This window comes from Ursus arctos, unplaced genomic scaffold (genome assembly GCF_023065955.2).
Source record: "Ursus arctos isolate Adak ecotype North America unplaced genomic scaffold, UrsArc2.0 scaffold_9, whole genome shotgun sequence".
In the NCBI taxonomy this organism is placed as follows: Eukaryota; Metazoa; Chordata; class Mammalia; order Carnivora; family Ursidae; genus Ursus; species Ursus arctos.
The window spans coordinates 21,609,462-21,616,179 of NW_026623111.1; the positions used below are offsets into that span (position 1 = coordinate 21,609,462).

Here is a 6,718-nt window from a genome sequence, read left to right on the forward strand (position 1 = left end):
ATAATTTTTATACACACATTCCTTCCTCATTTTAGTAAGACCATTCCAGTGTTCCACTGAGAATTTTTTCCTCCCCTGTTCTATTTGGCACTAGAGAGCTTGGCAGTGTTAGAGGGTAAGCATGTAACTGAAGTTAAGAAAGACAGATTCTCCTTCCTGGATCATATACATATATATATGTATATGGTGTTTTCATGTTGTTTTTTAGTGACATCCTAAGGCTGTTTCCTGCTGGAATACTGTATTGCTCTATGCATTCTAATGTGTTTCATCCAGCCAGACCTCCTCAATGGCTGTGGTATTTGCTTAGCATGCAGACTGCCCGCTGCGCCTTGGCCAGGTCTCCCCCAGGCACTGTTGTGGGGGACTGTTAGTTAATGCCAACCTGGAAACCTGTGGAACACCAGTCCACAAACTGGATGGTGCTCTTGGTCTTGATAGTGGCAATGGCGACATTCATATCCTTGGGTACCACTTCTCCACGGTAGAGCATGCAGCAGGCCATGTATTTGCTGTGGCAAGGGTCACACTTGACCATCTGGTTGGAGGGTTCAAAGCAGGTGTTGGTGATCTCTGCCACCGACAGCTGCTCATGGTAGGCCTTCTCAGCTGAGACAATGGGTGGAGTAGGTTACCAAGGAGAAGTGGATGCAGGCTAGGGCACCAGGTTGGTCTGGAACTCTGTGAGGTCCATGTTGAGGGCCCCGTTGAAGTGCAGGGAGACAGTGATGGAGGATACCATCTGGCCAATAAGCCGTTGGTAGGTTGAGGTTCGTGTAGGTAGGGTGCTCTATGTCCAGGTTGCTGTGGCAGATGTCCTAGATGGCCTTGTCGTCTACCATGAAGACACAGTCCGAGTGTTCCAGGGTGGTGTGGGTGGTCAGGATGGAGTTGTAGGGTTCCACAACTGCTGTGGATACTTGGGGGCCGGGATAGATGGCAAATTCCAACTTGGACTTCTTGCCGTAGTCAACAGAAAGCCGCTCCATCAACAGGTACGTGTAGACTGATCCAGTGCCACCCCCAAAGCTATGGAAGATCAGGAAACCCTGAAGCCCGGTGCATTGGTCTGTCAGGTTTTGGATTTGCTCCAGCACAAGATCAATGATCTCCTTCCCCACCATGTAGTGACCTCAGGCATAGTTGTTGACAGCATCTTCCTTGCCAGATATCAGAGATTATAAGTGTATATATATATGTGTGTATATATATATATATATATATACACATATATATATATATCCACATATGCATGCATGTATGTATGTACTCTGTGTGTGTGTGTGTGTGTGTGTGTGTGTGTGTGTGTATGGAGCCTAACTTCTTTCATGTAGCTTTAATCATTAGAGATTTATATATTCTAAAGGTATAGGTTAGCAGCTCATTTTGTTTTTACTGCTATGTAGGAGTCTTTTTTTTTAAGATTTTATTTATTTATTTGACAGAGAGAGAGTAGGCATTAGCAGGGGGAGCAGCAGAGGGAGAGGGAGAAGGAGACTCTGCTCAGCAGGGAGCCCAATACAGATCTGGATCCCAGGACCCTGGGATTCTTACAGGAGCTGAAGGCAAACGCTTAACCGACTGGGCCCCCCAGGCTCGCCTATGTAGGAGTCTCTAGTCTACTTCTTCCACAGCTTACCTACTCAGCATCCAAAGGCTGTATGAACTTTTTAGCCGTTGTGAATATTGCTACTATAAACATTTGTGTATGGATTTTCGTTTGAACTTATGTTTTCATTTTTATTCGGTAACATTCATTGAAAGGCCCCTATAATAAAGAGTGAAATAATAAAAATAAATATATATATATGTTCAGGCTCTCCATTTAGGCTATCTATTGAGTGAGCTTTATGAGATTTGATAATTTGTGCTGCTCAAGGAATTTGTTGACTACAGCTATGTTGTCAAATTTATAAACATAAGATTATTCATAGTATCCCCTTTTCATAGTTGATGCCTATAGGATCCGAGCTGATTCCCTCTATACTACATTTCTTCTACTGCCAAGTTATGGCTTCTCTTTTTTATTGTATTGTATTCTAATTTATCTGATCAATCTGGCTAGAGGTATACCAATTTCACTGATCTTTTTAGAGCCAATTTTCAGTTTCACTGATTTTTCTCTAATATATTTCTATTCTTAATGTCATTGTTTTCATCAATTATCTTTATTGTATTTTTCTATTTGGCATAGGTTTAATATGATTTCCTTTTTCTAATTTATTAAGAGGTAAATTTAAATGGCTAATAGAAGAATTTCCTTGTTTTCTAATTAAAGTGCTTATTGCTATAAAATTTCCTCTACCCACTGCTCTCCCAGTATCAGACAACTTCTGCTTAGCAAAAAATTTACCTAAAGCATGAAGTTTGAGTCAATCTAGACTGTTGAACTGGTTCTATACTTTGTTGGTGTTATTTTTACCTTCAATTCACAGGAACTTCAAATTCCTCTGTTCTGTGTCCCTTTTAGGGTGGAGATGGTTAGGGTTTTTCTTCTCTTAGTTTTCCTACTCCAACCCTTTGCCTTAGGCTTTGTCTGTGTTGCAGATAATCGCTCTCTGCCCTTTTGTGCTTTTTCAACAGTAGCCCCTCTCACTTGTTATTCCATACTTGCTAACCTGATGGTCAGTGGTCAGAGAGGGTTCCTTGTTATCCTCCTTCAACCTAATTCTTAGGCAGGACCTTTGTCCCTATGTCTGACGGGTGGTAATTTCCCTGTGACTCATCCCCCTTTTCCAGCATTGGGGAATCACTAATGGTCTGGGACCTGGATGATTTTTGCCCTTCCTCTAGGGTTCAATGGCTCTTTCTTTTATATTTCTTCCAGCTATAACTGGTCTTCACTGCGACCTTGGATGCCAGGGTTTGCTACCTTTTTCTCAGCAGCCGAAGGCTTTTGTTCCTTGAGGCCTATGTTGAAGTTTATTCTTTTCTGTATTGTGGTTATTCCCCTCCTCTAGACCTTCACCACCCAAGAAGGCTTTGTCCAGTCTCTTTCCCACACCATTCTTTCTTGTGAGCACCCAACAGAAGTCCTTGAAGAAGAGCCTATGAGAGGATGCACTTTCCCCCTGAATCTATAGCACTCAGAATTTCTCTATTACCTCACTAGCTCACACACAACCTTTAGTAATTTGTTTAAAAAGTTTAGTTAAGTTTTCTTATCTATTTGAATGGTGGTTCTGTCTTTCTCCTGATGCCACAGGTGAGTCAGTGCCCATGCTCCATCTCTTCTGGGAGAACCAAATCATACCCTCGATTTCAAGAAATTAGTATGTAATTATAGTGTTTTATATACAGTTCTGGTATATTACTTCGCATTTTGATATTTATAACTTTTATACCTTCACTTTGCACCTTTAGTTATAAAGTAAAAACAAATATTTTAGTGATTTTACCTAATTTGCTTATATTTCCTAGAGCATAATATATTAAACCAAATTAATTTCTTCTTATATTTTCAATGCATAATAATCAAACTGTTTCTATGTTTTCATAGTTTCTTTTTTTTTTAAGTTTTATTTATTTATTTTAGAGAGAAAGGGTGAATGTGTATGAGCACGGACAGGGACAGAGGGAAAGGGAGAGAGAGAATCCTCAAGCAGACTCCCTACTGAGCATGAAGCCTGATGTAGGGCTTGACTCCAGGAACCCAAGATCATTACCTGAACCAAAATCAAGAGTCGGCTGCTTAACCGACTGAGCCACCCAAGCACCCCTCTTTTGGTTTCTGTTTTAAACTGATGCAATCTGTATGATCATTTATTATATAAACCCTATAAAGTATTTGATTCATTGGGGCACCTGGGTGGCTCAGTTGGTCAAGCGTCTGCCTTCAGCTCAGGTCATGATCTCAGAATCCTGGGACTGAGTCCCACATCAGGCTCCTTGCTCAGTGGGGAGACTGCTTCTTCTTTTCCCTCTGCTTCTCCCCCTGCTTGTGCTCTCTCTCTCTCTCTCTCAAATGAACAAAATACACTCTTAAAAAAAAATTTTTTTTCAAACTTCACTGAGGCCTGTACAGGTCCCAACCTGTCTGTGGTTTGGGGTTGTTGTCTGCCTTATAAAGCAAAGTAGAGGGTTTGTCTTCTGGGAAGAAAAACTTGTCTTCTCCTCTGAAAATGCCTCCTGCGTAGAGGTCTTTGGCATCTTCTGGGAATAAGGAACCACAATTGAGGCCTCATGAGTCTGAGTTTTCAGCTGAGGTAGAGAAAGGAGAGTACTTACAGCCAGAATGTCCAGAGTTGAGTGTAGTTACCTCCAGGACTCATTACTGTTAACCCAGCCGGGGCTTCATGATAGTCATAGAAATGGACTCCTTACCAATAAAATAATAATAATAGTTAAAAAAATAAAATAAAAATTTCAAACTTTTACCACTGTGAGATTTTATATTGGGTATTACTTTTACAAAGTTTAATTTTTCTAAGTCAAAATTCTAAATCTAGATTTTTGGAAGGAATGTTAAATTGTTATGTAAATATCTAGGCAGTACTAATTTTGTTTTGTTCTCTATATTCAGTATAATCACTATCTTTCTGTGTTGATTATTTTTAGCTTGTGTAATTCTGGGATAATTTTTGTAAATTTTAATTGCAATGAATGGTTATGGATATATGTATGCTTACATCTCTAGTATATTTTGGTTTATGCATTTTAGCTATTATAATTTTTCTGTTATTTATTTTTACAGTAATATTTATTAGGCATTGGATAGAACTTGCATTTCTATTGTTGGATCAAAGAGCAACAAACATAAACAGGGCCAAAGCATTCCATATGGACATATAGTAGAGATAAAATATATTTCTTTAGGAGAGAGATGTTAAGATATCATTCCAGGCTAAAGAAAGGATTTGAATAAAGCCTAATAAAGTGCAAGAATCATCAAACCAATGACAAGGGAAAGGGTGGGTAGTTAAAGAAAACCAACACAGAAGAAATAATGAGGTTATATTGGGAAAATAGGAGACAGAATATTCAACATTTCAGTGTGGCCTGTAGAGTTTGTGAATAATAATGGCAAAATGGGCCATGTTGAGAAATAGTCTGGACTGGTTTCTCAGCAACTCTTCCCTTTCTTGTAGAAATCTGGGAAGAGGTTTGCAAGCAGTATTTTTAGAGTACAACATTTTCTTTGAAATATATTCCTTCTACCAACACAATCACTAAAGTAAAGTGTTTGTTGTGCATCTTGTGTGAGACCTACATACTTCTGCCTGAATCTTTATCTATTAGCAACAGTGTTGTGTCCGTATATACTAAATAAATAATTAATATGCAATCCTTAAACATATCTTTGAAGGGAGTGTAGAGTATACAGAAGAAAAAGTAAATATATTATTCACACACCCCAAATTTAACAAAGGTAAAAAGCAAGGATTTTTTAAAAAATTTTACATCTACCAATACAATTAACGGGGTGTGTGTGTGTGTGTGTGTGTGTGTGTGTGTGTGTGTGTGTATTTTGGTTAAGAGAATTGCTGAGCAGTAATTTAGTCAGATAATGAAATGTACTACCTTCTTTTATATTTTTGAGATGGTCAGTGTATATTTACATATCTAGAAAACCTAAAAGGTATGTGTATTTTGATTATGTTATTGCTACCAAAATCACCCCTGATAACGTTTGAGCACCAAAGGAATAGGTTTAACCTTATATCAATCCACACCAGGAGAAAAATATTTTCAAAGATAAGCATCGCTTATTACTAATTTTTTTCATAACTACCCCCAATTTTTAGTTCAGTTTCATCATGCTATGATTACTAACAACGCTCAATAAAGAACGGCACAACCTACTACAAAAATAAGCAGAAGGGGAATAATCTAATATTCATTTGGTATGTGGAGTTTTATCTTCTTCATAAATTCAAGCCACCCATTCATTCTTTCATTTGAAAATATCTATTAAGTACCAGAAACTATGCTAGGCACCGGAAGAGATAGCAGTGAATGAAACTGACTAAGTCCCTGGCTTCCTGCATATCCCATTTATCCTTGAGTAAGGCAGAATATAAAGAAAGTATATAATATATTCATTAATGATATGTGCAATGGTGAATAAAATAGAGGCAGAAAGGAAAATAGGAAGTATATGTGTGATGAGGGACAATTTTATTCATCACTAAAGAATCAACTAAAAAAATTTAGCAGCATCCTGATGCAGGTAAGGGGGCAAACCATTCACAGATATCAAAGAAGACTGTAGGCAGTGGAGAAAACAAAGAAATGACTTGGTTCAGAAGCATGCCTAATCTGCTGATAAAAAACAAGTAAACTATCCTCAGAATTTTAGAATTTACTCTGGGATAGGAACGTGTTAAAGGGTCTGCACAAAAGGATCAAGTGATAGGACCGTTTCAGTGGGGTCATCTGGTAGCTTTACCGAGTACAGTCTGTTGGCAAGCAAGGGCATTAGCATTAGCTGGCTAATGAGTCATGATAATGGCCTCTTTCCGTGTATTTGTGTGAGGGCAGTAGAAATGGTCAAATTCTAGTATATTATGAACATAGAGACAGCAGATTATCCTGATTGGTCGGATGTGAGAAAAAGCAAAGAAGATTTCAAAGGGTTTTGTGTGTGTGTGTGTGTGTGTGTGTGTGTGTGTGTGTGTTTTCCTCCTGAGCAACTGAAAGGATAGTATTCCCATTAACAAAATGGGAAAGGCTATATAAGAGCAAGTTTGAGAGAAAGATCAATATTCCAATTTTGGTC

The 6,718-nt window shown here is 38.5% G+C and overlaps 1 pseudogene; it reads right to left on the bottom strand.

The window, feature by feature from the left end:
* Positions 1-258: 258 nt before the first annotated feature.
* On the bottom strand, positions 259-1,172 carry LOC113266738 (tubulin alpha-1 chain-like; annotated as a pseudogene).
* Between the last annotated feature and the right edge of the window lie 5,546 nt (positions 1,173-6,718).